The 20,890-nt window shown below is 37.0% G+C and overlaps 1 pseudogene; it reads right to left on the bottom strand.

Moving 5' to 3' along the window:
• Positions 1–9,254: 9,254 nt before the first annotated feature.
• LOC112469791 lies at positions 9,255–9,372 on the bottom strand (annotated as a pseudogene).
• Positions 9,373–20,890: the final 11,518 nt, after the last annotated feature.

Genomic DNA, 20,890 nt, shown 5'->3' with positions numbered 1-20,890 from the left:
GTGCTCTGCACAGACAACTGTTTTTAACATAAAATCTTTTTTGGCCCATATTTTTTTATAAAGGCTCTGGAAGTAATAATGATGCTTTATACCTGTCAGGTTATAATACAGGACATATTTAGTTCTAGATTTTAAACACACAGATGCATGTGCACATGCACAGAAACATAAAAGAATATGCCATTAAACTTTACTTAAATATTCTCCCAATAATTAGTTCACAACAGGTGGTTAAGCAGTTGTTATATATTCTTTATTGAATCTACAAAGGCAAATTAAATATTTTAATCAACAATAACATCATAGCAGCTAAGTATATAAATAAAATAAAACAAAGTAAAACGAAATAAAATAATTATTAAGACAGATTTCTTTTTCCACAGTTTCATCTAACTGGCTACTCACTGGGTACTGCATGGTTGAGATGGAACTGTGGTTTACAGCAACTGTTGGTGTCCCGGGGCTGGAGCAGTGGGTAGAAATACAAAACAGAACCCCAGCTACAATGTGGTTCTGATTCACCATCCTCACGGTGCTGGGACAGAAGCAAACTGTACAAATTATCCTAAGAAAAGGGATGATTTTATATTCTGGGCTGGCAACTGGCCGTGCAGGGGAAAAGTGGCAAGAGCTAAGATGCTCCCTCCCTTCATCGCTACTGCTGCTGCTTCAGCTCATTTTTTATCTTTTTATCCCTCCCTCAGAGTCCTAAGAGTTGGAGCTCAAATTCAGTTTTGAGCTAATAGAGAGGGGGAAGGCAAGAGGTTAAACCAAACTGTTAACTGTGTCTCTTCAAAACTGACATTTAATACAGGGTGTAAATCACTAGGGGAGCCTGTTATTCCTTCAGGAATGCAATTACATAGGGTCAAATAAAACATGAAAGAAACCAACAAGTTTTAAAATGTAGTATGTTCTCAAAAGTAGGCAAGAAGGAATGTGAAGCAGTCCAAATATGCTAACACTCCCTGCTGTCCTATAGGAGAGGATTACAAGAAGAAGTTTCTGCCCTTTAATGATTATATGGTTAAGCACGGGTATGAAAGCACATCGTCCAATCCGGCTGCTCCCCACGGGACTCTGGGTTTCCTGGAGCTCCCTTCATTCACTCAAAGCAGGTGCAGGCTCGCTGTTCAGCCCATTACTGTTACGGTCCCATTACCAGCCCTGCCCTCCACTTAACACTTTTCAAAAGTGTTTATATGGCCGTATAGAATACACCGTGCGTCCCTTTTTTTTTTTTTCTATCTGTGTCTGTCATTCATTCTAAACACCAAACCACCAGCAGAATCCTTATTTTGTGACTTCAGAGATAGATAAAAGCTAATGTTGGACTTCTGCTAAAAGCTTTCCAATATTTATGGCAACTTATAAATTGTATAGGTGTTAATTTACTCCATGGGGCAGGGTAGAGGGTGGGCTTATGTTTATATTTTGAGAAGTGTCTGTTAACAGTTTGGTCCATTTCAAACAATTTGCTGCCTTAAAAACTTGAGCTGGATCTCCTTCAGTTTAACATTCTCATGAACTAAGATGACCAGCTTGTCCCAGTTTACCTGGCACTCTCTGAGATTTAGCAGTGAAAGTCCTGTATCCCAGGAAACCTCACATTCCTCAGAAAACCGAGACGATTGACCAGCCTACCGCAAACAGAAGATGATTCCACACACATAGTCCATATTCTCTCTTTGCCCCTGGGCTTCTAGCCCTGTATGTACCCAAAGTGTGTGTGCCGGGTGTGTGTACAGGTAGGCACACATGTGACAGGCACACAAATTCTGAATCAAACCGAGAGAAACTATCTGTGGTGAATAATTTCTTTAAAGTCCTGCTTTTAAGCACATGTGACAGCGTAGTAGAAACTGGGTTGAGATTGTGTGAGGAGAGGGGATGGCTGGGAAGGGACGCTGGGATCACAACTTTAAAACTAATTATAAAAGAATCCAAAGAAAATAGATAGGTCAGCTGGATTCAGATTCCTTTATAATCACTGACTTTTAGAAACTAGTTCTCACTTCTCCAAGAAAAATACAGTTTCAAATAAGTCGTGACTCAAATTTGATTTTCCTTACCTCAGATACAAACTGTATCACACTACGAAGCTGACTTCTCAGGGCTTAATTCCAAAGGGTGTAGGTTCTATCTGGTTGGCTGAATCTTGGAAGCCTTCGCTCCCCCAAACCTCCCCACCTCACCCACAACTAGGCAATAGTGGCCCCAGGCTGGTCCTGGTCCAGGGGCAGCTGCTGAGGTCAAGCTGGACTACCTCCAGCTCATAGGCTAGGCAGGCCCTGTGGGGTGTGTCTTTGAGGGGCACAGTTTCCTGAGCTCCTTCCCACATCAGCAGTTCTATGAGCTCTCAGGTCTTTCCAGCAAGCCCGTGGCACCTCCGTAGATCTCATGGCTGCCCGAGCCCATAAGATACACCATTTTGACTGCAAGCTGAGTTATGAAAGTCTCAGGGCTCGGTTGAGCTGAGTTATGAAAGTCTCAGGGCTCGGTTGAGCTCAGCCTAACTCTGAGTGGATCCAAAACTAGAGTAAAATTTAGTTCATCTCAGACTTCTGAGTCCTTTGACTCTTTCCTCGACTCTTCTGACAGCGCAGTTGGGAACATATCTGTCCTAGGAGAATTCATATTCTTTCAGTTTCTTTCTCTCTCTCTCCCTCTGTTCAAAAGATGACAAACTGACACACTCACTAGAAATAACACAAAGTAATGCAAAAAGTAATAACAATTAAAGTTTTCCCTCCTGACTTATCATGCATGCTTCTTACCTTAGAGACTCCCTTTTCTGTGCTTAGAACGTCTGTCCAGATCAGACGTGCTATAAGCATCAATCTCTAAATGTAGTTAAATGCAAAGATATTGGTGGTAGACAGTTAGGACAAATAAAGGCTCAAAGACTAGCGGAAAGGATTTAGAAGACCAGAAAGGTGCTTCCCTATTCCAAATATGCATGAGGTGTGAGCTGGGGTTAAGAACTTGTGCTTGGGAGAGAAACAGATCTGGGTTTGAATTCCAGCCCAGGCACTTATTAGCTGTGTGATCTGGGACAAGATACTTCACCTCTGTCAATTTCAGTTGCTCACCTGTGCCATGGGGATAATTCTAAATGAGGATAGGAAATAACATATGTAAAGCACCCCATACATAGTAGATATTTAATAAGCATTAGCTTTTACTGCCATGGCGATAGATTTCACAGGGAAAAGTGACCCCCTCCAACATTCCAGTATGCTGTGTGCCGCAGCATCCTCTAATTTTGATTGCTGAGTTTCTTTCCTAATGGATATCCCTAGGAACTCTGAGCTCTTAATCTCAGCCCTCCACCCACACTCACTAACTGGCCTGAGGCAAATCACTTATCTGCCTCAATTGCTTCACTTGTAAAGAGTAGGATAATAATATTTACTTCTCTCAGAGGAGTGTTGGGAAAATTAATGAATGCTTGCAAAGTACCCTGAGATGACAGATGAAAGGCAGTGTAGAATTGCAAAGTATTATTATAAATATTAGTGTTATTTTGATACATTTGCATTCATGCATGTGTGAGCAAATTTGTACCTAGAGCATTGGATGAAAGTATGTGACTTTTGAGCATCATCCTATGAGTACCTCTGGCAGCCCATAGATATTAATGTCTGTGTAATTTATACATAATAAAACAATTGATCCCCAAAATAAGAATTTTCCCAGAAAGGGAAATACTTCTTTGAGTAGCTGGAATAAAATCAACCACAGCTTATGCTTTCTAGAAGCCTCTTTGGCCAGTGCCATGATCCTTCCAGCTGCTTTTAGGGGCTACGACCTGACTATGTGATCAGCTCCCTAAAAAGCAGTGAAGTATAACTCTCAGACTTCTCTGTCTGCCAACTTGACGACCTTGAGTCTAGAAGAGTTTGTTCCCAAGCTAACTGTATTTACTTGCAAAACACAGTCATAAAATCAGATTGCAAAGAAACACCTCTTCGACTCATCTCACAGTCGTGTTCTCCCCCTTCCACACCAGTAGTGCCCAGTTCCAGCTCTTGCTACACCCCTTCCTTTTTCCAATAAGGCCCCTGCGTCCTCCCACTTGTCCCTGCTCCTGTAAAGGCTGTACACAGGCCTCCCTGTTCCTAACATCTCCCCCCACCAACTCGATCCCCTCCCTGTACGTAGTGTGAGGTAACATTACAACACTATCCACCATGACAGCACATCACAAAACTCCCAGGAGACCACTTCAGTGGCCTTTTATTCCTTCTGCTTTTAGGAATAGAGTAAGAGCAAATGGAAGTTACATGAGGAAGTGAAAATTCCCTCGTGCCTCGAGACTGAACCCTCAGCAGCCATTCCTGCCTGAGTGAGGATGTGGCCTCCTCCTCTCATTCCGGAAACAGAGTAGCATATGGGCGTGAGCAAGACATATGTCTGGTCTCCACTGTAAACTTCGCAGCCTGGCAAGAAACAGCAAGGCTTATTCCAGACCCAAATTCTCATTCCTGTTACAGCCATCATAAACGCCTGCTGACTCCTAAGAAGAACAAGCCTGCAATCCTCATAAAAGAACATTCTTGAACCCAGAAAACCAAAGAGAGATATGAATGCTGGTTTTTAATCTGCCATCCCCTTTGTTCCTGGGCTAGAGTGAATCTTGAGGAAACAGATGATGGCCTTCAAGGTTTGGGTTAAAGGCTGTACGCAGGCCTCCCTGTTCCTAACATCTCTCCGCACAGGCTGGGCAGACGGCCTGAAGTTCCCACAACTTGTGGTTAAGACATTGTCTCCAGAAGGCTCTGAGTAGAATGGAAATAGGCAACATGAAAATCAACACTTTAAATCATTTCGGCGGTGTGCTGGAACCAGCTCACAGTGGCTCAAGAGAGCCAACTATGTGCATCTCTTCTCAACTCTACGTTCACATCCCATTGATAGCTTGAAATCAGCTACCGGTGCCTTAAAGTCACCAAACACTGCAAATCAGGGCTTTTTCCACCTTCTGAAAGCTGTTGTTAAACCTTTACTGCACTGCATTAAATAGTACTTTTATCTATCAGCATCTAGTAACAGATGGGTTCATGTTATTATCGAGGAATGAGGTCCAGGTTGGTCTTAGTATAGAAAGCAGAAAAGGTTAAGGAGGCACAAAAAGTTAATTGGGACAGAAGGTGAAATGGAAGAAAGGACATATCATTGCAAGCCGTCTGGGAGCAGCCAGAGGGTGCTGGATGCCATGGGAAGGAATGAGCAGAATGCCTACTTCAAGGTTTTGCTAAAGGTTGGCCTGCCTTATAGATTTTAGCAGCAAGTAAAGGATGCAGCAAGTTCTTCATTCACTAGGATGTTAGCCGAAAGAAATCTGGATTTTAGGCCCTTTGTTGCCTGGACGAACTATATGATCTCTGAGCCTCACTTTCCTTAATATAAAATGGAGCTAACAGTACTCCTCTGACATGATTTGTAAAGGATTCGGTGAGATAATGTTTGCTAAGTACTTGCTCTTGACAGTGGTTCTAATACTGATAAATGTTTGGATACTTCACTGCCTCCTTCTTATTCTGTTTCCCAACAGTATTTATTATGTTCAATCAGTCTGGTCCTGAAACCCTCAACCCCTCTGGCTTCTGAAATTTCATGCTCTCTTGGTTTTCTTTCTGCTTCTCTGATCCTGCCTTTACTGGATCTTTTTTTTCTACCCCTCTTCAAAACTTAATCCAAGAGTTCCTTCCTCATTAGGCAATCTCATCAAGTCACATGGATTTAAATATTATCTTCATGTGGATGATTCCCAGACTCCTAGAATCATCCTCTGTCTAGATCAGTGGTTCTTAAAGTGGTAAGCCTGGACCAGCAGCATCAATGTCACCTGGGAACTGTTTTGAAACGCAAATTCTCAGGCCCCACCCACATCTTCTTAATCAGAAACTCTAGGGGCAGGCCCAGCAATCTGGCTTATCAAGCCCTTTAGGTGCTTCTGACGCTCATTAAAGTTCGAGACCCACTGGTTCAGAATAACATTTTTAATGGTTTTATTTATATCTCTACTTATGTCTCTCAGAAATACCAAATTTAACACATCCAACATAAAATTCCCCAATTTCTCATCAATTTTGCCCACCTGTCATGTCCTCAAAATTGCTCAACTGATTGGCACTATTTCCCAATCATTTGCTAAACCTAGAAATCAAAGTCTTTATTTCCTTCCTTTCTCCCACATCTAATGCATTACCAAATACTACTAATTCTGTCTCTGAACTATACCACAAATTTGCTAGTTTCTCCACATTTCTATCACCACCACTATAACTGGGTCCACCATCAAATCTTGCTTGTTTAAGCAAGATCAATGCAACATCTTCTACCTGCTTCCACCGCTGTCCCTCTCCAGCCCATTCTCCATGCTGCATCCAGAAAGCAAGATCTTAAAACAGAATTACACTCAGGTTAACTCTCTACCCTAAGACATTTTTCAGTAGTTTCCCTTTAGACGTAGAATAAAATGCAAACTCTATGCTGTGGTTTCCAAGGCCCTGTTGGACTTGACCCACATCCACCTCTTTCTTATCTCGAGACCTAGTGGCATTCTCTCCCTCCCCTACTGTGTCCCAGACTCACTGGTTTTCTCTTCGCTCCCTAAACAGGCCAACTATATTCTGCCTCAGGGATGATGTTCTTCTATCTGGAATTTTTCTCCTCACCCCGTGAGTGAATGGCTCCTCATCCTCACAGTCTCAAGTTAAATGTCACCTCCTCTTTGTGTCCTTTCCTTATCACCTATTTAGAGTCCACTCCATATCCCATTATTTTCTCTCATCACCTTTTTGTTTCCTTCCTGACACATCTCCAGTTTGCTAGTTTTCTATTAGGTTATTTACTCACCTGATGTTGGTTTTATTTTGTTTTTCTCTGTAAACTCACGAGGGAAGGGAAGGCGGCTGATTTATGTTCATCTTTGTCAGTGTCTAGCACAGTGACTGGTTCTACTCGTGGTCTACTGATTCAAACGTTAATCTCACCCAGAAACACCCTCACAGACGCACCCAGCATAATGTTTGACCAAATGTCTGAGCACCCAGGGCTCTGTCAAATTGACACATAAAATTAATCATCACACAACATTGCTGATAAAAACTCAGGAAGATTAAGAAACTTGTCCTATAGTGAAATTAAGATTCAAATCCATGTTTATCTCTATCCAGAATTCTATACTTCAGGTGTTGCTGTTTAGTTGTTATAAATTTTACTCATGATTCTCAAGCTCAGCGTGGGCTACTAAGAAGATGCCAGTTCTTCATTTCTTCCTTTGTCCAGGAGAGAATGTTTTGATCAAGACTAATCCAAATACATTTTGTGGTATCAGAGCTCCTGCTCCAAGAAAACAAGACAAAGCAACAGTATCAGGAAAGGAGAACAAATGACAATTCCGAACTTAGGTCCCTAATCACAGACTGCAGTTAAACTCCTTTTCATTTTGTTCTTTCCCTTGCTCATAGAAGTTAAAAGTCTCAAATGATTCATCACTGTAGCTATATCTGGCATATAAAAGGTGCTCAATAATTGCTTTCAAGTCAATAAACAAATAAATAAATGGAAGGCAGGATGTTAATTTGAAATTTTCTACTAAGGTATCAAGATACAATAGAAAGGAGATTCTAACAGACAGTGCAGATGTAAACGCTTAAAGAAAATGTTAAGAATTAGTTTCTCAGCTTTGGATATGTTCACCCATAATGTGGATTTAAAAGGGCAGATACAAGGCCTCCGTGAGGGTCTAACACATTGGGATTTGGAATCCATCACTTGAAGGTGACTAAAGGCAGGCTTTTGAGAAGAAGATTTCTTGAGGTCTGCTTTTGTCTGTGACTCCCACTGCTTAGCTCTCCTCCCAGCAAGGGAGGGGTAGAGGAATAGCTGCCCCTTACTCTAATTCTGGTGAGAAGGGCTCCGAAGTTGTGAGACAGAAGAGGCAAGTGGTTGGCTAACGGCCAGCGGAGCAGAGAAATAACTGCTGGTCCTTCTGAGAACAAGTCAGTGCTGTGACAATCCCCAACGGCGAGAAACCCACAGAAGAATGTGGTCCTGGATCATTAAAAAGGGGACCCTGCTTTATATCAATAGGCTTCTGCTAGAGGTCAGAAGAAGGTGGAAGGATGCAGAAGCCAAGTGATCAGCAAAGCTGCAGAGTGACTAGCCAAAAAAGGGACACTGCCTACGTCAAGGGAGCCGAACTTGAAGAGGCTCTGTAGGGGTGACTCTGAGGAACCCACAGAAGAACATAAAAAGTCCCAAGAGGGCAAAGTCAGCTTATGATAGCAGCAGTCAAGTAAAAACTTTGCTAGCCTCCTCTGTTCCTTCTCACTGCTTTGGCCCTGCTCAGTAAGTGGGGAGAGGAAGAGAAAGGCTAAGCAGATAAAAAGAAAAGAACAGTGATCCCTCTTCCACTCTAAAGGTCAGTGGAAGCAGGACTGAACTGAGGGAGGAGAGATGATTTAACATTACACAAGTTCAAAGCTGATTATTACATAGGACTGCACAATTAATTACTGAATCGAGGCTGTGTCTATGACATAAGTGACCGTATGGTTTTTTTTTTATTCCTGAGTGATCAGTGAAGGAATAGGACCAGCCAGATTTTCACCCAGAGTATGGGAGTAGGGCTAGCTCTGATGAATGAATGTTAACAGTCCAAGAGTCCAACCTGATTAGCATTTACAGAATAAAAGAATGACAAATCTACGAATAAATAAACCAAAGCACAACAATCCTCAAAGCTTATCTGTCTAAAACAGACTATTCAGAATGCTGCATGTCCTTTGAGACCCTTATTGTTTGTTTCGCCTGGTAAAGGAGCTCAGAGGTAAACCCAGGAGAAAATCCAAGAGCAACAGGAAGTTATTTTATTGAGTATTTAGCCCAAAGCTATGACAGCTGAAAAGCTTTTGAATTAAAAAATCCAGGTAACTATAAAAACAACTCTATTCTCCAATATTCTAACCCAAAACCCCTCCCAAAAGATGACTCAAAGTCAGCAATTTGGTCTATAACCTTCTAGTTCTTTCTCTATATACTGGCATAAACATATTAACATATAGCCATATATATTTTGGGAGTTGTACGTTTCTTTAATGGGCTCACAATACACATGTTAGTCAATAATATTTGTTTTGAATGAACGATGTGTTTGTTTTTAATGGATGCTCGTAATAGTGATATCTCATGATTTATGCAACTACCTTTCTACAGATGGACATTTAAAATTGTATTCCTTTTGCCTACAGCACCCAGTATTCCTAGGTGGTCTCCCATTCAAGTACTAACCAGGCCCAACCCTGTTTAGCTTCTGAGATCAACGAGATTGGGCACGTTCAGGGTGGCATGACCATCGACTGTATTTCATTTTTTAACCAAAATGATAGAGGAATTTTTATAATGTCTGTTTGCAGGTGCAAATATTTCTTCAGCATAGAATCCTAGAAATAAAATAAAAAGGTCAAATATCCATTTTAAACATAGACAAATACTTCCAGAAAGACATTATCAATTTACATTTCTACAAAGACTATCTAATGGCACTCAACTTCCCCACACGCTAAGGCTTGATATTATCAAGTTGTAAATTTTTTCCAATCTGCTGAGTAAAAAATGACATTCAGTGTTGTTTTTTATGTGCAATTCCCTCACAAAAAGCATGGCTAACTATCTTTTTATGTTTATGACCATTTGTGCTCTTCTGCTGTTAAGGGCCTATTCATATTCTTTCCCCATTTTTCAATTGGGTTGTTCATCTTTTTAAAATATATTTATGGGTAAGACATTTTTATTTGTGGATACTAATTGTTAATTACATGTTTGACAAATATTTTTATCTCAGTCTATCATTTGTGTTTTATTTTTAACTTTTTAAATGGTGTCTTTGAGGAGAATTTTATATTTTTATAAAAAAAAGTGATATTTTTTTCCTATTTAGATTCTAGGTCTTGTGTGTTGCTTAGGAAGATTATACCCCAATGAAATATTTCTCCATCTTTCCTTCTAATACTGTTGTAATTTCATTTTTTTAAGTTGAAGTTTTTAATTCATTTGGAGCTATTATGGTGTGAAGTAGATATTTATATTTATTTTTCCAAATTGTTCCAACACTATTTAGAACTAACTCTTTCTTCTTTGGTTAGAAATACTATTTTATTATAAACCAAATTCCAATTCTATTTAGAACTAACTCTTTCTTCTTTGGTTAGAAATACTATTTTATTATAAACCAAATTCCAATTCATTTATTAGTCTGTTTGGAGATTTTCTATCCTGTTAAATTGTACTCGTTATATAGATGCTAATGGTATATTACTTTAATTATTATACTTTGAGATTGAATAGGTCATTTCACTTTATTTTTTCTACATTCATTTTTTAAATCTGATGTATTCGAGAATCACTTTTCAAATTTTATAAAATCCGAATTTTGTTGATTTATCAATTCGGGATTGATGTGACAGCTTTACAGTGTAGAACCTTCCTATTTTGAAACACGATTTCCACTTTCGTTTATTTAAGTCATTTTTATGTCCTTGAATAGAATTTTAAAGTATTCTTTACATAGCTTTTACACATTTCTTGTTAGATTTATTCCTGCTATTTTATAGTTTTTGTTGCTTTTCCTAATACGTTTTCTAATTGCTAGTGTAGAGATTCTATAAATACCTTGCATCCAGCCGTTTTATTAAACATTCCTTTAGTCGATTCTATTTGCTCCTCTCTGGAGACTCTCATTAAAATGACTCTTATATTTTGACCTCAGAGCCTTCAAGTATCTATAATGTTCTACATCCAACCAGAGAGAGAGAATATGTAAAGAATACAGAGTTCAATCAGGCAGTAAAGAGAGTAGAAGAACAGTTAGCAATCTCAGACCTCACATGGAAGAATTGGGTAACTTGTAACTCCAACCCAAGAGAAGTGAATCCCATTTGAAGAGTTTATACTTGGAGTCTCATTGCCATAGCAACAATGAAAAGCATTCATGGTGTCTATTGGTGATGAGGGTAGGGTCACGCTGATTATACAGGCTCCAGGTTCCACTCTCTTAACCCATCCTCATTAAAGATAATAAAATCCAGTTTGTGAGCAATGGTAAAACTGTCCCTCTGCAAGCAGTGTGTTTCCAATCTCATGGAAGTTTAGAATTTAATATATTCTAAAGGAAATCAAACTCAAATTATTAATACTTCCATGTTATATTTAGGATAATTGGGAAAATTTGGATTTTGAATTGGCACTAGGTTATTTGACAGATTAGCCTTGTGAATTTCAATTTGAAATTTGTAGCTGAATAACTGACTTTAAAATTAGGACTTTATTTGAAATATGTGAGAGAATTTGGCCAAATCTGTCAACAGTATTGGAATGTTAAATAATACAAGCTATGCTCTACTTACAGGTTTAATTTATTATATTTATAAGAGTTGTGTAAGTACTTGGAAAGGTTTTGCTTATTAATAAGATAGGCATTTTTAAAGCTTCAAAGAAAATAAGATTTATCAAGGTTATAAGTGCATTTTATATCCTTTAAGAGAACATAAGTTGTAAAAAGAACAGATTTTTAAAGAATTTAGTCTATAAAAGTTGTTACTCAAATATTAATTTTTTAAAAGTAAACGTGATTGTTCTTATTTAACTATACTTATAAAGAGAAAAACAAGATTGTAAGTTAAACTTAAAGGCTTGGAGAAAACTAAATTTTAAAGTTTCTTACCTTAATAAATTGAATATTCATTTTTAAATACACTAACTGGTTTTTCTGTGCACAAAAGTTGCCCATGATTATCACTAAACTCATGCTGATAATTTACTTAGATTTTCAAGGTAGAAGATCATTTCATCAGAAATTTTAGTTTTGTCACTTCTGCATCTATTGATAATGCTCATATGATATTTTTCTTTTAGTCTGTTAATGTGATAGATTATATTAATTGATTTTTGATTGTTAAACCAGACTTGCACCCCTGGGATAAATCCCACTTGATTGCAGAATATAATTCTTTTTTATATATTGTTAGATTCAGTATGCTAATATTTCGTTGAGGATTTTTGCATCTAAGTTCATGAGAGATATTGGTCTGTAGTTTTCCTATAATATCTTTGTCTGATCCGGTTCTAAGGTGATGCTGGCCTTACAGAGTAAGTTAAGAAGTGTTACTTCTGGAATAAATTGTAGATAATTATTATAATTTTTTCTTTAAATGCTTGGTAGAAATTACCAGTGAACTTACCTAGGCCAGGTGTTTTCTCCTTTGGAAGGTTATTAACTATCGATTCAATTTCTTTAACAGATATAGGCCTATTCAGATTACCTTTTTCTTCTCGAGGGAGTTTGGCAGATCGTGTCTTTCAAGGAATTGATTCATTTTTATCCATGTTATTAAGTTTATGGGCAGAGAATTGTTCATAATATTCCTTTATTATTCTTCTCATGTCCCTGGGATCTAAAGTAATATTTCCTCTTTCATTTCTAATATTAGAATTTGTGTTTTCCTCCTTTTTTTCTTAGCCTAGGTAGAGGCTTATTGACTTTATTGAACTTTCCAAAGAACCAGTTTTTGGTTTTGTTGATTTTCTCTATTGATTACTTATTTTTAATTCCATTGATTTCTGCTCTAATTTCTATTTTATTTTCTTCTGCTTATTTTGGATTTAATTTTCTATTCTTTTTCTATTTGCCTAAGGTGGAAGCTTAGATGATTAATTTTAGATATTTCTTATTTCTAATACAGCATTCAATGCTATAAATTTCCCTGTAAGCACTGTTTTTGCTGCATCCCACAATTTTTAATAAGTTGTATTTTCATAATTTTAATTTAATTAAAATATTTTTTAATTTTCCTTGAGATTTCTTCTTTGACTCATGTGTTATTTATAAATGTGTTGTTTAATCTCAAGTATTTTAGAATTTTCCAGCTGTCTTTCTAATCTTGGTTTCTTGTTTATTTCCCTGTGGTCCAAAAGCAGACATTGCTTGATATCTAGTCTTCATACTTGTTACAGTGTGCTTTTGGCCCCAAATGTGGTATATCTGGGTGAATGCTCCATAGGAGCTTGAGAAGAATGCATAATTTGTTGTTGGATGAAATAGTCTGTAGATGTCAATCATATTCAATTGATTGATGGTGTTGTTGAGTTCAACTATGTGCTTACTGATTTTCTTCTGGCTAGATCTATCCATATTTGATAGAAAGGTGTTAAGATCTCCAACTATAATAGTGAATTCATCTATTTCTCCTTGCATCTCTATAAGTTTTTGCCTCATGTATTTTGATGCTGTTAGGCACATACACATTAAGGATTATTATGTCTTGTTGGAGTATTGACCTCTTTATAATTATACAATGCTCCTCCTTATCCCTGATAACTTTCCTTGCTCTGAAGTCTGCTCTGTCTGAAATTAATATAGTTACTCCCATTTTCTTTTGATTAGTGTTAATATGGTATATCATTCTCCATCCCTTTACATATAATCTATATGTCTTTATATTTAAAGTAAGTTTCTTGTAGACAACATACACTTCAGTCTGTTTTTTTTTATCTGCTCTGACAATCTGTCCTTTAATTGGTGTATTTAGACCGTTGACATTTAAAGTGATTATTAGATTAACATCAACCATACTTGTTACTGTTTCAATTTATTGACATTGTTTTTTATTCCTATCTTTGTCTTCCACACTTTTTATAACTTTTGTGATTTTTATAGTGAACCATTTTGTTCTTTTATTAACCCATTTCAGATTTTCTCCCTTTTTTGGCTGATTTTGTAACTAGTGGAAAATTATATATTTCATCAAGATTTTTAAGTTTATTTATGTACATTTATAGATAGAATAAATAGAATTCTCAAATAATTCTTTCCTTTCTGCCATTTTGTTGCCTTTCTCACTCCAAATAGATTTAGTGTTCTCTCTTTCTGTTAAACTGTCAGTGGAATAGCAAAAGTTTTTGTCTTTTTATAAGTCTTTCCAATTTATGTCCTTTTGATTTTATCACTAAAATCTTTTCATGATTTTTACAGTTTAAAAGTATTTGTTCCCATCTTTATTATGCTTTTCTTCAATTTATTTATTTATATTTATTTATTTATTTATTTATTTATTTATTTCCTAGTTTTAGAAGTTAAACACTTTAAGCACGGCGATTTCATATAAGACTGTCGATATATTCCAATGATGATACATTTCTGCCCCACCCACGGTAGAAGTCCAATATCATTATTCTGCCACCAGGTGGCTAGCTAGAAATACTGAAGTATGATGACATAGCAGGGCTCAGTTTTGATATCTGCTGTTGGCTCATTGAGCACTCTGCAGCGACAGGGCCAGATTCCATACATAACTTCCCTCCTTACCTCCTTGCTTTCCATGAGCTCATTGAGAAATCACTAGAGTAGTCAAGGAAAATGACTGCTGACTGACACTTATGGAACAAGCCATCTGGTCCATTCTTTGCCCATCTGATTATTGAGAAAGTGCTGAGCCGAAGCTGAGGAAACATGGCAGAGTGAGAGATGTCCCCAGATCTCTCCCCTTGAAACAACAATAAACTGAACATCTAAAATTCAATAAAAAACACCCAAACTGCACACCAGCACGTCTGAGCGTGGGATCTGCGCATATGAGCTACCACAGGTCAGAACCCAGGGTGTCAGGCGGTGGACTTGGAGAAATAAAGAAGCTGCCTCTCACAGCCGCTGGAGCTCCTTGCAGAAGGAGGGGGAGGGATGAAGGTGCGGTGACTTCCCTGATCAACCTACCTGGAAGTGCCAGAAATTCTAGCAGTTGTCAGCAGGGCTCAGTCATCAGAGCAAAAAGCAGAAAAGCGGGATGGGACCGCAGAGAAACAACAGTTGATTTTAACCAGCCCGGGTTGCAAAACCAAGGCTGAGCCACAGCTCCCAACCCCCAATCCAGAGGGCCCCTGCCCCCATACCCTCCAAGACCGATCACAGTGGAGCCCCAGGGAAATCTGAGCAAATGCTACTGAAACTGTTGCTATCACTGACAGGGACTGAAACTGAGAATAGCAAGTGTGATTAAATATCTACAAGAAAATAAAAAAGACATTTAGGCTTTATATAAAGCAGGGATCCAAGAAAATTAGACGCCACCTATTGGAAACCAAAGGAAAAGCGCCTTCTTTGCAGCAGGCTAAAGAGACCTTTATATAATAAATCTTCTTTCTGGAAAAACAACAGAATACACTTCCATTAATGCCCAAGCGCAGAAATAGTCCGTTAAACACCATGAAAAACCAAAGTAACAAGTCATCTCAGAGAGAAAGAGAAAAATCTCCAGAAAATAAGTTTACAGACATAGAAATATGTGACTTAAATGACAGAGAATTCAAGATGGTACGTCTGAAAAAACTCAATGAGATCCAAAACAACTCAAATCAACAATTTCAAGAATTGAAAAAACAACTAGATGAGCAGAGCAAGGAGGTCGAAACCCTCAAAAGGCACTAAATAGAACTTCTGGAGATGAAGAACACACTGCGAGAGTTGAAAAATGAAATAGCAAGCTTGGGAAATAGAGTCAACCAAATGGAGGTAAGGATCAGTGATATCGAAGACAAAAATCTAGAAATAAATCAGAAGGAAGAAGAGAGAAACCGAAGAATGAAAAATAATGAAAGAGAAATACAAGAACTAGTTGATACCATCAGGAGAGGAAACATAACAATAATGGGCATTACTGAAGCCGAGGAAAAGGAGCAGGGCCTAGAAAGCATTTTCAGACAAATAGTGGATGAGAAATTCTCAAATTTAAGAAATGAGCTGGAGCTTGGAATTCAAGAAGTCAACAGAACACCTAATTATCTCAACCCAAAAAAGCCTTCACTGAGAAAGTCCTTGGTTGTGATGGCCCTTGGTGGGCATTCATAGAATCATAAATAATGTCACACTCTGGGTCAAAAGCAGGGCAATGGGAGTGGCTTGCTAGAGGCAGGTGATAAGGGGGTGTGTCACCTACAGAGAATTTAATAATAATAATAAAACCAACTATAAACTGGTCTTTTTATTAGCACCATGTGTTGGTAATTCTAAACAATGTTAGTGATACAGTCCTCCTTCTCAAAAAATCTTTTGTTAATTTACATTCTAAAAATTGCTTGCACCTGGGGTGGACCACCCCTACCACACAGCTTTGGTATGTCAAAAGTTTCCACTCACTTACATTGCCCTGAGATCTTATTGTCAATCTTTCAGTATTATTCTTTTTCAGTTTCTGCCCATCTATCCAACCACTAGCCATTGATATGAATCAATTTAGACTCATAACACAGGATATCTTTTCCTTCCAGGCTCCCCCAATGATTTACACCCTGTATTATAACTCTGCCCACAGAGAGAATTTCGATTCATCATTATCCTATTATCACACACAATTGAGGTTAATAAGTACAGCAGTCTGCATATAGTGCAGAATCATCTATAAATCAGGTTTAATGCTTTGTTTCTTTATTCAATTGGTCATAGGGGAGTCCTCCCACCCATGAGGCTATATCAGTGGATTGAAAGAGATGTGGCCACGCATCAAGGATGGGAACTTTAGCAATGTGTGCCACCCGCTCACATAACTTACTGGTTCCTTGAGCTCAGGCTCCTGCATCTCACTTACCTTTCTTGAAGAGTGCTGCTGGGCACACTCAACTTTATGGCTTGGTAGATATGATAACACTCAATTCATAATAGGGAGTCCTGTAGCAAAATAGAGAGAGCCCACATCTAGGTTAGCAGCTGACTCGGAGTTACTACCTAATTAATTTTTCAAGAATTCACTGACATTCTTCAAAATGATTTGTCTTCAGGGATCAGTGAGGATTATAGGAGTCACCACTCCGGTATCTTTTAAGTTTGTGATCATGTCAAAAACCTTTGCAATATTTCCAGGGATAAGGTATTGTTTTTGATTTACTATTTATCCATGTTCTTGAAGTTATTTGCATAACACTGTTCATAACGTTCCTAGAGGTATTAAAATTGCCTCTAAGATATGAAGTAATAACCTCTCTTTCATTTATGACAACAATGATTCGTTTTCTCTTTTTTTCTCATTGTCTTATCATATTTATATAAATTTCATTAATCTTTTCAAAGAACCAATTTTTGACTTTGTTAATTTTTTTCTATTGTCTGTCTATTTTCTGTATTATTGATTTCCATTTTTATCTTTATTGGTTTAAGTTTTAATTTAATTTTGGTTCAATTTTCTCTTTTTTTGTTCTGGCATCTTAAGGTGGAAATTTGGATTATTGATTTTAAGCCTTTGTCCTTTTCTAATATAAATGCACTGCTTTATCTGTTTCCTTCTTATGTGAAGTATCTTCATTATCATTTGGTTTAAAATATTTTCTAATTTTCATTGTAATTTCTTTTTTGATACATCAGTTATTTATAAGTATATTGTTTAATTTCCAAATACTTGAGGATTTTCTGAACAGCTTTTTTTGCCATTGGTTTCTAACTTAATTCTGATGTTTTTAGAGAATATGTTCTGAATAATTATCAAGGCTCTATAATTTATGAAACTTGTTTTATGGCCCAAGGGCACAAACCAAATCTTATTCTTTGTATCCTAGGATATAGTACAAAGTAAGCACTTCATAAATATTTGATGAACAAATAAATAAATGAGGAGTTGCCACACCCCTACAGACTAAAATGGTGCACAAATTATAGAGGTCAAAAGAGAGTAGTAAATCATGATAATGGCAGGAACATACAACTTTTCTATAGTTGAGAGTACAAAGTCTTTGTTCTGTAAAAACTGGATCTTGAAGTACAGTGAAGATGTGAGAAATCTTTCAGCCAAAAGTTGAGAACCAAGGATAAAGCCAAAGAAACAGACAGCAAATGCTGGAGATAGAAAACAAACAAAAAAGGGACAGAATCCGAAGTGAGACTTTGCCTCATCAGATAGCCAAGATTTGACTAGTTTGTTGTCATTTGTAAACTACTGATGGCTTAAGAAGGCTTCATCCGCATTATGTATTTGTCATAATAATTGACATGTGGGCAAAAATAACTTTAAGTAAACTTATAGGTAGTTTCTTTCTGTTTCTAAACCAATGACTGTCGTTTTCAATGTCTTGAATCAAGTATCCTATAATATACAGTCACCAGCAAGGTGCCCTCGCAGATGCTAAAGATAATTTAGTCTACCAGGCCCCTTTCCACACAGAATAAACATGCCCAGCTGGGGAAATCCCTGATTGAATGACTTAGGTTGGTCAGTCTTACCAATATTAGAGAAACAATCTCTCATACAGAAATCCCAGCTGGCCCTGTTACAGCATAAAATTTCTTTACCCAGAAGGAGTTTAAACAAGAAAGAAAAAAAGTGTTTCATGATTAACTCCTTCCCCAGTAAAACTGTTCTCTGAAAACACATATTTTGGAGTTTCTTACCTATGTCATCTCATTCAATTGAAAATTAGAACAAAATCAATAAATTTTCATAGGACATTTTTTTAAATGGATGTCTAAATTTTTTTTTTCTGTGTGGATACAATATAATTTAGCAAATCCCATACTGAAAGCTGTTCAGGTTGTTGCCAATATTTTGCTATTATGATAAATGCTACAGTGAACACCTTTCTATATCTATTATTACACTCATGCTATTTATCTTTTAATATAAATTTTAAGTAGAATTTAATTTTTATAGCCTTAGTATGTAGCAAAAGCCAGAATAGAGTAAATATTATGATTAATTGACACTGTTCAAGAAAAAAACTTTTTTGATTTTACAAACTTTCTAAGTTCTTATTTAAGTTTCCTTAAGAATAAAAATGCAACTTAACTTCCTTTTTAAAAACCTTCTAGATCTAAGTTTGCAGCAGTTAGAAGCTTCTGGGGCAACTCTATTGACCCTTGTGTCTGAGACTCCCCTCTCTGTGGTTTGGGCGACAAGGACTTGGGACACACAAGGCTGCAAGTCCCTACAAGTCTGGCTTTCTTTTTCACCTGAAAGAATGAAAATACAGAATTAGGTAATGGACATCTGGTTTTCTGTGGGATTAAGATACTTACTGTATTATCTAATTGTTTCTCTCCCATTTAAGAGCTGCCTTCCTTTGTGAAGTACAACAGAGAGGGGTCCTTTTTAAGTCTGCTTCTGAGGCTTGATGCCTCAATGTGCTTGCTTTTGCCCTGAGATTTTCATGCGTTTGACATGATTAATTTCATAAATCCAATCAAAAAAATTCTGAGGAGGTTTACAGACTGTTCTGGAATTCTGCAAATGTTTTAAGTGCATGTTAAACAAAGTATCTTATGAGAATACATGGTAATCATATTCCCTTAACATTAAATTATAAAATATTAAATATGGGGATAAAATGGTTTGGGAAGAATTATTGTTGCTTTTTGAAGTGTGGTTGGGAAGGGGAATAGAAAAATAAGAAGAAAATATAGTTTAGCTTAATTAAGCAACCAAAGAAATAGTGTTTTTATTTTTCTGATATTTAAATTACTATTAATACATAAAAGTTATAGTTTAATATACTTTCTTACTTGCCTGCAACCTTCAAATTTTCATGAAAATTCAGATTTATAAGAAAAAGTTAATTTCAGATGACTTGGAAGAATTCATAACAGCTCCCTGTTCAAGGTTGCATACAGTCAATTAATCTCCAAGTCTTTGGTTCCTCATCAATAAATATTGAACTAAGTAGTTTCTAAATAACCCTCTCACCCCAAATTCCATGATTTTAGGTATTTGGAATCAAATGATTTATTACTGTACAGGCCATATATCTCTGAGGAATGCAAGGAGTTAACAAAAAAAGAAAATCTCAAAATATAAATATAGACTTTTTTTGAATTGCCAATAATCTATTATTTATTTACAAATACTCCTCAAATACTTTATTGATGTAGTTTTTTCTACAACAGCATCAATCTCAGAGGCAATCACTGTTTTATTTGTATGCATTCAGTATGGCAGGGTTGGGAGGAAACTTTCATAAATTTTCCTCAACATTGAAAAGAATAAAGACAACAAGTTTAGAAGACTGGAGAAATCTAGACTTTGAATCACAGATGGAAAAACTTCAGTTTAGTCGAGTATGAGGTTATGTCTAATCTATTTATTTTCTTCTGCTGTAGTTGTTTTAAATGTTGAATTTTAATGAAACTGCTCATTTATTGATTTTCCTCCTCTCCATGATGCTAATGAATTTTGAATATTACGTCTAGTTGTTTCATGACCCAGTATGACTGCTTTAGACCCAGAATAAAGGTAGTACAGTGAAAGAGCACCAGATAAAGCCAGGGAGACCTGGTCTACAGGCTTGACTCTGAGACCTTGGATGAATGGATTAATCTTCTGCATCTCAATTCTCTCTTTTGTAAAATGAGAATATTGATTTGCTTAGGTCTCTTTCTCCTCTAAGATTCTGTGGTTCTATAAGTAATTTCACCAACATTTCTTTTCATTGACTATAAAGATTCTGATTCACATCTGCTTCTAATTTTAATAGGATTGATTTACAATCGGAATTTCTTGCTTTCACCTTAATAATAATAACAACAACAAAGCATCATCCCTTACTACTTCTGGCTTTTGAGTGTCACATTCTCAAATACATGAACCAAATCCAGAAACATAAAGTCTCACAAATGAAGAAAGGATAAAGAATTAGGAAAAAAGCTCAAGGACAGGTTTTCACAAGTAGGGACAAGGAAGGGTAATAGGCATATTAATGAAGATTCTTTATTGCGGGTGGCATTAATCTAACTCAAACTAGGCAAATTAAGGGGATTTATTAACTCTCATAAGTAGAAGGTTCAGGATATTTCACCTGGCTCCAGGTGCACCTGGATCAAAGATCATAAATGACAATATTAGGGCTCCGTCTG

This window comes from Pteropus alecto, unplaced genomic scaffold, assembly GCF_000325575.1.
Source record: "Pteropus alecto unplaced genomic scaffold, ASM32557v1 scaffold86, whole genome shotgun sequence".
Taxonomy (NCBI): Eukaryota; Metazoa; Chordata; class Mammalia; order Chiroptera; family Pteropodidae; genus Pteropus; species Pteropus alecto.
The sequence above is the reverse complement of the archived record's forward strand: the minus strand, read 5'-3'. Positions and strand labels throughout refer to the sequence as shown.